The following is a 7961-nucleotide window of genomic DNA, read 5'->3' as shown; positions in this document are numbered from 1 at the left end:
TGATCCCTTATTGATGTCACTTGTTAAATCCACTTCAATCAGTATAGATAAAGGGGAGCAACTGCAACTCGCTTTTGGCTGGGCTCCCTGCCTGTGCCATTAAACCCCTACAACTCATCCAGAACGCCGCAGCCCGTCTGGTTTTCAACCTTCCCAAGTTCTCTCACGTCACCCCGCTCCTCCGCTCTCTCCACTGGCTTCCAGTTGAAGCTCGCATCCGCTACAAGACCATGGTGATTGCCTACGGAGCTGTGAAGGGAACGGCACCTCCATACCTTCAGGCTCTGATCAGGCCCTACACCCAAACAAGGGCACTTCGTTCATCCACCTCTGGCCTGCTGGCCCCCCTACCTCTGAGGAAGCACAGTTCCCGCTCAGCCCAGTCAAAACTGTTCGCTGCTCTGGCACCCCAATGGTGGAACATGCTCCCTCACGACGCCAGGACAGCGGAGTCAATCACCACCTTCCGGAGACACCTGAAACCCCACCTCTTTAAGGAATACCTAGGATAGGATAAAGTAATCCTTCTAACCCCCCCCCCCCTTAAAAGATTTAGATGCACTATTGTAAAGTGGTTGTTCCACTGGATATCATAAGGTGAATGCACCAATTTGTAAGTCGCTCTGGATAAGAGCGTCTGCTAAATGACTTAAATGTAAATGTAAATGGGAGGAGACAGGTTAAATAATGATTTTTAAGCCTTGAGACAATTGAGTCGTGTGTGTACCATTCAGAGGGTGAATGGGCAAGACAAAAGATTCAAGTGCCTTTGAACGGGGTATGGTGGTAGGTGCCAGGCGCACCGGTTTGTGTCAAGAATTACAACACTGCTGGGTTTTTCGCGCTCACCAGTTCTGTGTGTATCAAGAAATGGTCCACCACCCAAAGGACATCCAGCCAACTTGACAACTGTGGGAAGCATTGGAGTCAACATCCCTGTGGAACACTTTAGACACCTTGTAGAGTCCATGCCCTCACGAACTGAGGCTGTTCTGAGGACAAATGTTTGGTATACTCAGTGTATTTCCTTCTGAACAGTTTGTATTGTTGCACCCTTCTGAATAAACCCCTGTCCATACTTGATCTAAATGGCAAAAATGGGAGGAGAGCTCCATGGGTTAAGCTTTGCTGGGAGAGTCTCTCTAACTACAGTAGAAAAGGACAGACAGAGTCACTCTCTGGGGGCGCAGTAACTAGGAAACACAGTCTGTAATGAACAATGCCATGAGGCTCAACCAAGCACGGTGGGGGACTACCACGGAATGGTTCGTTACGCTTTCTATCGTTCGCCTACAAATTACACCAATTATCCCACGAGGAAATTAAGGTGGGATTTATGCTGGTGAAACTAATGGCTACAGAGGGAAGGGAATATGGAGAAGCTCTCAGCCCATCTGAGATGCATTGTCATTGAGAAGACGGTTCGCCTGTACACTACAGCTCTACTAGAGTTGACATTTTAGATAGATGGAGTTTATGAGGTGATGATTAATATGTCAAGATGTTTGTGTGTGTCTGATATCTATTCTTTGGTTTAGTTTAGTTTTTCTGTGAGCGAAAGCAAGCGAGCTAGAGAGCCAGGATGAGCCATCTGAAGCTGAACTGAGTGGGAGTTTTATTCTGTGCAAGCTACGAGACGAGTACATTTTTCATTAGGGAGAATGAGGGAGACAGAAAGGAGAAACATTGTGGAGGTTTGCAGGAGGTTCCAGAACTTGAGGACATTTATTTTTAAAAACATTTGTGTGTCTTACGAGACTGAAGCATTTAGGAACGAAAAGGCCATAACAGGTTTGTAGAGGAATAGGTTATATGGTCCAGATAGACTATCCCGCAGCTATTCACATCAGAGACTGTCTGCAATGACTCTGTGTGCTCTGAGAGGGTGAAATGTAGTGAAGTGACAGTCAACAGGAATTTGTGTTTTTGTACAAGTTTGTGTATACGTGTGTGTGACAACACAGGACCTGACAGACCCCCTGCACAGATACATTACATTACATTTAAGTCATTTAGCAGACGCTCTTATCCAGAGCGACTTACAAAATGGTGCATTCACCTTATGATATCCAGTGGAACAACCACTTTACAATAGTGCATCTAAATCTTTTAAGGGGGGGGGATTAGAAGGATTACTTTATCCTATCCTAGGTATTCCTTAAAGAGGTGGGGTTTCAGGTGTCTCCGGAAGGTGGTGATTGACTCCGCTGTCCTGGCGTCGTGAGGGAGCTTGTTCCACCATTGGGGTGCCAGAGCAGCGAACAGTTTTGACTGGGCTGAGCGGGAACTGTGCTTCCTCAGAGGTAGGGGGGCCAGCAGGCCAGTGGTGGATGAACGCAGTGCCCTTGTTTGGGTGTAGGGCCTGATCAGAGCCTGAAGGTATGGAGGTGTCGTTCCCTTCACAGCTCCGTAGGCAATCACCATGGTCTTGTAGCGGATGCGAGCTTTAACTGGAAGCCAGTGGAGAGAGCGGAGGAGCGGGGTGACGTGAGAAAACTTGGGAAGGTTGAACACCAGACGGGCTGCGGCGTTCTGGATGAGTTGTAGGGGTTTAATGGCACAGGCAGGGAGCCCAGCCAACAGCGAGTTGCAGTAATCCAGACGGGAGATGACAAGTGCCTGGATTAGGACCTGCGCCGCTTCCTGTGTGAGGCAGGGTCGTACTCTGCGAATGTTGTAGAGCATGAACCTACAGGATCGGGTCACCGCCTTGATATTAGTGGAGAACGACAGGGTGTTGTCCAGGATCACGCCAAGGTTCTTAGCACTCTGGGAGGAGGACACAAGGGAGTTGTCAACCGTGATGGCGAGATCATGGAACGGGCAGTCCTTCCCCGGGAGGAAGAGCAGCTCCGTCTTGCCGAGGTTCAGCTTGAGCTGGTGATCCGTCATCCACACTGATATGTCTGACAGACATGCAGAGATGCGATTCGCCGCCTGGTTATCAGAAGGGGGAAAGGAGAAGATTAATTGTGTGTCGTCTGCATAGCAATGATAGGAGAGACCATGTGAGGATATGACAGAGCCAAGTGACTTGGTGTATAGCGAGAATAGGAGAGGGCCTAGAACAGAGCCCTGGGGGACACCAGTGGTGAGAGCGCATGGTGCGGAGACAGATTCTCGCCACGCCACCTGGTAGGAGCGACCTGTCAGGTAGGACGCAATCCAAGCGTGGGCCGCGCCGGAGATGCCCAACTCGGAGAGGGTGGAGAGGAGGATCTGATGGTTCACAGTATCAAAGGCAGCAGATAGGTCTAGAAGGATGAGAGCAGAGGAGAGAGAGTTAGCTTTAGCAGTGCGGAGAGCCTCCGTGACACAGAGAAGAGCAGTCTCAGTTGAATGCTCAGTCTTGAAACCTGACTGATTAGGATCAAGAAGGTCATTCTGAGAGAGATAGCAGGAGAGCTGGCCAAGGACGGCACGTTCAAGAGTTTTGGAGAGAAAAGAAAGAAGGGATACTGGTCTGTAGTTGTTGACATCGGAGGGATCGAGTGTAGGTTTTTTCAGAAGGGGTGCAACTCTCGCTCTCTTGAAGACGGAAGGGACGTAGCCAGCGGTCAAGGATGAGTTGATGAGCGAGGTGAGGAAGGGGAGAAGGTCTCCGGAAATGGTCTGGAGAAGAGAGGAGGGGATAGGGTCAAGTGGGCAGGTTGTTGGGCGGCCGGCCGTCACAAGACGCGAGATTTCATCTGGAGAGAGAGGGGAGAAAGAGGTCAAAGCACAGGGTAGGGCAGTGTGAGCAGGACCAGCGGTGTCGTTTGACTTAGCAAACGAGGATCGGATATCGTCAACCTTCTTTTCAAAATGGTTGACGAAGTCATCCGCAGAGAGGGAGGAGGGGGGGGGGAGGGGGAGGAGGATTCAGGAGGGAGGAGAAGGTAGCAAAGAGCTTCCTAGGGTTAGAGGCAGATGCTTGGAATTTAGAGTGGTAGAAAGTGGCTTTAGCAGCAGAGACAGAAGAGGAGAATGTAGAGAGGACTGAGTGAAAGGATGCCAGGTCCGCAGGGAGGCGAGTTTTCCTCCATTTCCGCTCGGCTGCCCGGAGCCTTGTTCTGTGAGCTCGTAGTGAGTCGTCGAGCCACGGAGCAGGAGGGGAGGACCGAGCCGGCCTGGAGGATAGGGGACAGAGAAAATCAAAGGATGCAGAAAGGGAGGAGAGGAGGGTTGAGGAGGCAGAATCAGGAGATAGGTTGGAGAAGGTTTGAGCAGAGGGAAGAGATGATAGGATGGAAGAGGAGAGAGTAGCGGGAGAGAGAGAGCGAAGGTTGGGACGGCGCAATACCATCCGAGTAGGGGCAGAGTGAGAAGTGTTGGATGAGAGCAAGAGGGAAAAGGATACAAGGTAGTGGTCGGAGATTTGGAGGGGAGTTGCAATGAGATTAGTGGAAGAACAGCATCTAGTAAAGATGAAGTCAAGCGTATTGCCTGCCTTGTGAGTAGGGGAGGAAGGTGAGAGGGTGAGGTCAAAAGAGGAGAGGAGTGGAAAGAAGGAGGCAGAGAGGAATGAGTCAAAGGTAGACGTGGGGAGGTTAAAGTCACCCAGAACTGTGAGAGGTGAGCCATCCTCAGGAAAGGAACTTATCAAGGCGTCAAGCTCATTGATGAACTCTCCAATGGAACCTGGAGGGCGATAAATGATAAGGATGTTAAGCTTGAAAGGGCTGGTAACTGTGACAGCAAGGAATTCAAATGAGGAGATAGACAGATGGGTCAGGGGAGAAAGAGAGAATGTCCACTTGGGAGAGATGAGGATTCCAGTGCCACCACCCCGCTGGCTCGATGCTCTAGGGGTATGCGAGAACACGTGGGCAGACGAAGAGAGAGCAGTAGGAGTAGCAGTGTTATCTGTGGTAATCCATGTTTCCGTCAGCGCCAGGAAGTCTAGGGACTGGAGGGTAGCATAGGCTGAGATGAACTCAGCCTTGTTGGCCGCAGACCGGCAGTTCCAGAGGCTGCCGGAGACCTGGAACTCCACGTGGGTCGTGCGCGCTGGGACCACCAGGTTAGAGTGGCAGCGGCCACGTGGTGTGAAGCGTTTGTATGGCCTGTGCAGAGAGGAGAGAACAGGGATAGACAGACACATAGTTGACAAGCTACAGAAGTGTTGTTTCTTGTATTATTGTCTCCTGTGTCTTTAGAGAACTGTTTCACTTTGATATCCTTTTTTCTTCTGTCCTGATTTTCTCTTTCTTTTCTTCTGTTAACTAGATATTCTTTGTTGTTCTTCGTTAGCTAGCTAGCTTCTTCCAAAAGAGTCCCTAGCAACTGCTTAGCAACTGGTAAACAATTCAGCTTGCTAAGATAACTACAATTTTATGAAAAATAGTTATTTTTCAAAAGCCTATCTTCTTTGTTTGTTGCTTGTTTTTTCTCCTATTCAGTCTTGCAGTTTTCTTTTGCTTTTTTCCGATGTACTTCACTCTAAAAACCATGTAAATAGTTTTTTTTCTCTGAACAGAGCCATGTGTCAAGGTCAATGTGCACTTACACTGAGTGACGACACAGAACTTCTACTCTGCCAAACACTGTGTTCACTCTGTTTTCCAGCCGTACTGTAAGTTCAACAGAGAGGGTAGGATGAGCTTCTGCCTAACAGCCCTCACATAAGTAACCTTACACATACCACAGCTTATCCAATCTACAGTTCAGCTTTATCCAAGCAAAACGCTCTTTTCATACCTCGTGTGTCTGTCTATAGTCGTCTAGCCTTGATTATCTGGCCCCACTCTTTACTTATTTGGGAACTCTTTTCCCAATGTCAGCCTGTGACACAATGCATAAACCTTGTGACCAGTTGAAAGCTGAGGGAAGCCAGCCAGGGAGAGGGGCAGTGACGAGAGGCAGAATGTCCTAAGGACTCATAGGCTGTGCCAACTGGAGTCTGTGATAGGAGCAGCCAAAGTCAACATGCCCCGTCTGCCAGTGAGACCAGAAGGAAATAACACAGAGGCAGGCAGCTGCATGGAGCCCTGTCTCAGTCTCTGGTTGGAAAATAGAGCACCAAGACCAGCCAAATCTCTATATCCATCATCTAGTGAGCCAAATGGGTTAGATCTACAGTACTCTAGATAGACCCACTTAAAATCTTACAATCTAAAACACACAACACACTACTGTGTTTTATGGGAATATTAATAATGCTTTGTTGGCAATTAAAGTCTTACAGTATGGGATAGATTTCATTCTCAGATGCTTTGGTGGCAATGAAAAGGCTATGAGAAGGGAATGTCAATTTAAAAGGCCCAGTGCAGTCAGGTTGGAATAATACTGTGAAATTGTGAAAATGTAATGTAAGAGCTGTTTGAAGAGAATGCCTGAAATTTCAGCCTGTTTTGGTGGGATGGAGTTTTGGCCTTCCTGGTGAATTAGTTAACAGACAAATAAGAAAGAGAGTTCCAAACCTCTCTGCCAATAACAGCTAGCTTTCAGTTTTACCCTCCCCACTCAGACCACTCACTCACTCAGTCCAAGAAAAATTCTTGCTTGAGAAATTGCTAAGAAGCTATTTTTGTTTCTTTTAGACCATTTTAAAGCTGCAATATGTAACTTTTTGGGCGACTTGACCAATTTCACACAGAAATGTGTGTTATAGATCTGTCATTCCCATTGAAAGCAAGTCTAAGAAGCAGTAGATCTGTTCTATGTGCGCTTTTTCTAGCTTCCTCTTCAAAAGTTTTGTTTTTGCGTCTTTTACTTTCGGTTTTGTATACCAGCTTCAAACAGTTGAAAATACAATATTTTTGGTTTTGGAAAATATATTGCACAGTGGTAACAATGATTCTCTACAATATACTTGCTTGTTTTGTCACGGAAATGCGGCAAACTATTCGAATTTTTGCAACAAACAGTGCATCTTTAATTGAAAATAATCACAGCAAGGTACTTAATTGTTACCCAGAAATGATTTGAAATCATAAGGTGAATGCACCAATTTGTAAGTCGCTCTGGATAAGAGCGTCTGCTAAATGACTTAAATGTAATGTAAATGTAAATTTGATATTGAGATTAAAAAAAATAAATCTGTATTGGACCTTTTATGTTCTTTACATTTTCCAGTTTAGTTTGTCAATATTTTTTTTCTTCCATAAACGTTATTTTTGGTCTCTACATTTAGAACTTTCACGTAGAAATTAAATGCAACAAATGCTTGTCATAGTGCGTTTCCATTGAACTGTGGTGTCGATGAAAACAGCTGGACGTAATGACATCACACCTTAGAAAAAAGGTTTGCGCAAAAAAACTAGAATGTGGAATAAAAATGTGCTTGAAGTGTTCCCATTATCCTACTAGGCAAATTGCTCATTAATAAAGTGGTGACAGCCTGTATGCCCTCCCACCTATCTGTTTCATGTCTCAGGTAGCCCGCAAAAACCTGCATGGATAGAATGCAAGAATCTTCTAATATTTGCCATATTCTAATATTTCTCACGTGCCTACTTATTGCCATAGTAACTTGTACTCACCTAGATCTAGAGCTAAAACAATTTGATGGTGAAACTTAAAATTGCAATTTGAAGTAATTCAGACATTCTTGAAAGTCAAGACAAACATTTTCCAGCAAAGAAACATTATTTTATAGTTGAACAAATGGATTTTGCAAGCAATAGGCATTTAGAATCAAATGTGGAGTGGAGTGTTATAGTTACGGGATAACATCACGTGCCCTGTGTAGACCTACCTTCAAAATTATTCGGCAATAATAATTTATTTGAAAAACACTGTTTCCATGATCATTTGCCGCAATAAAGTTAGACAAAAGAAAAATCCACCCCTGCCGAACCGATCAATGTATTCAATCTTTTGAACATTTCTACATGTGCTGTTTCCATTACGTCGCAATGATTTTTGTTGTTGTTGCAACATTGCTTTTGTCGAATAAACCTGGGTCATTAGATCCCTTTCCAGTGCACAACACACTGACGTCAAGCGCGGCAGTAAGAACGCCATCTGCACCCATTCAA

This window comes from Salmo salar, chromosome 02 (assembly GCF_965601325.2).
Source record: "Salmo salar chromosome 02, fSalSal1, whole genome shotgun sequence".
Classification (NCBI taxonomy): Eukaryota; Metazoa; Chordata; class Actinopteri; order Salmoniformes; family Salmonidae; genus Salmo; species Salmo salar.
Note: the sequence above shows the minus strand (reverse complement) of the source record.